The sequence below is a fragment of the Eleutherodactylus coqui genome, chromosome 2, assembly GCF_035609145.1.
Source record: "Eleutherodactylus coqui strain aEleCoq1 chromosome 2, aEleCoq1.hap1, whole genome shotgun sequence".
NCBI classification, from domain to species: domain Eukaryota; kingdom Metazoa; phylum Chordata; class Amphibia; order Anura; family Eleutherodactylidae; genus Eleutherodactylus; species Eleutherodactylus coqui.
This window is the reverse complement of record NC_089838.1, coordinates 213,667,766-213,670,153: the sequence shown is the minus strand read 5'-3', so window position 1 is coordinate 213,670,153 and position 2,388 is coordinate 213,667,766.

Sequence of the window (2,388 nt, the reverse complement as noted above, 5' to 3'; positions counted from 1 at the left end):
TTGTGCTTTTGATTTATCAATCATTTACATCATGCTTTAAATTGCTTTAAACAACGTGTATATGATCTTGGTATCTATACCAGAGTGGCACAAAATTAAGAATCCTTCAAGGTAGAACTGGCCTACCAGAATACGCTCCAATAATAACCCATCTGGAGCTGAATTTGGAGCTAAACAATTATGTGTGCTATGTATTCAATTATAACAAAGTGTACGTTGTACATGTTCTGTATAAATGGAGACTACTGCAGAATCATCTCCTCCATTGGGGTCAATAAAATCCAGTTTGTAATTGGATGCCATTAACAGGCTGAAAAATGGAGAACTAATTATTTTTAATAGTTTAGACAATACTGAGATATTCCCCAGTACTGTACACAGATTGTAATCACATCGGTCCCTGCTCCTGGTGTGGGTCACAATCTAATTTTCACCTGTCTGAGTACTTTATTATGGCTCAGTACAACTCAAATGATGTACAAAGCTAAACTACAGCTATGAGGAATGGTTCCATGCAGTTTTTGACCAATACATTTGCTGTTAGCAAATATTTTTTTGAGTGAATTGAAAAATAGAATTTTCACACTTAACTTTGTATTTCAAGGAATACTAGGGTCTATTAAAATCATGACCATATAAGTCACACACTTGGGGGCTCTGTGAATTCACAGACAGTCCACGAAAAAGGGGTGTTTTTGCTGCCGTTTGTAGTGTCCATTATTTAAAAAAAAATGTTTGCAAAATTTGCACTGCTAGGTGCCAATGTGTACAGAGCAAACACCTAGTTGCAGCAACAGGAGATGGGAAGGGGCAGAGATTACTCATCCAATCACTCTCCTCTTTGCTTACCCTCCCGCTGGGCTGTAGACCAATCACAGACAGCCATAAGCATAGCAGCAACAGCATGAGCTTGTTGCAGGAAGTGTGGACTGTTTGCTGTTACTGTGGGAGCCTGAGAACTGTTCTGAATGGAGGAGCCAGGACTGAGAACATCAATCAGGATGACAAGGCAGAGAGACAGAGGAGCACAAAGATCACCAGCTGCAAGAGATGTCAGTCACTAGTCTACATAGACAGTGCTCAGCCAGACCTTATCTTAGCTCATGAAGTGCTCTGCTGCTGTGTGGATTTAGACAGTGGCCATTCAGTCCTGTCACTATTTAATACTTTCCTAGTCCTGCAGCTCCATGCTCCAGAAGCTTCACCAATGGCAGTTTAGCAGCAGAGCATTAGAGTACAGAAAGGGAATACAAATCTCTCCCTTCTACCTCTTAGACTCACTCCATCTTGATGTTAAAGAGGTTGGACTAGGATTACAAGGTATCCTCTAAGGACAGGATATCCACAAGAAAGGGGATAACTTGCTGATCATGGGTGGTCTCACCAAGAAGACTCACGATGATCTCCAGAACAGGACTCCTATGTCCCCATCTGCCTGTGACTGCAGGGCCTCTTCTTCCCCCACAATGACATCAGAATAAATTAAGCATTGGCTGAGCATGCGCGGTCAGCTCTCCTTTCATTCCAATGGAGCTCTCAAAAATACCCAGCAATCTCATTGGATATGAATGGAGTGTCACTGTGCTTGCATGACCAGAGCTCCATTCAAACTCCTGCTCACTACAAAGGGTGCAGTAACCCTGCAGTGAGGTCGATGGGGAGGCCCGCCACAAGTCTGCCGTGCCAAGGAAAGCGGGTGCTCAGCTGTTGTATGACAGCCAGGCACTTGCTCTAAAACTGGGGACCAACAAAACCTTGGATCCCTGGTATTCCACCCCTGTCCGTTGCAACCTTGGCTCCCTCTGTCACCCATCAAACCAATGAGAGGTAATCACGATGTCCTTATAGCTTGCTTTGGCACCTGGAGGCTTGAAGTATAGTAGTGTGTTAAAAGAATGATAAAATATGGTGCTAATCAAGTCCTCTAGTGTTTAAAAAGTAGTAAAAAATAAAAATGGCAAAATTCCATCTTTCCCCCTTTACTATATAAAAAAATAAATAAAAAATACATATGTGGTATTACTTGGAGATGAGCAAGCACCAAAATGTTCGGGTGCTTGTTACTCGAGCCAAGCTTTTTGTAATGCTCGAGAGCTCATTTCATGTAAAGGACCCCATTGAAGTCAATGGGAGACCCGAGCATTTTTCAGGGTGACTAATGCTCGGTAGCTGCCTAACCTGTTTTCAATGGAGCCGTGGCTACTGCCGGCGGTGTCATTGAAAACAATAGTCTGCCGGCACCCCTGAAATGTTTTTCAGGGAAGAGCTTTACATATAAGCCCTTCCCCAAAAAACAAAAATATTAGTGTAAAAAAATAAATAAATAAAAAACGGACCTCTCCACCGCTGCCATGTCTCACGGGGATGCAGAACACATCTGCCGCGTGC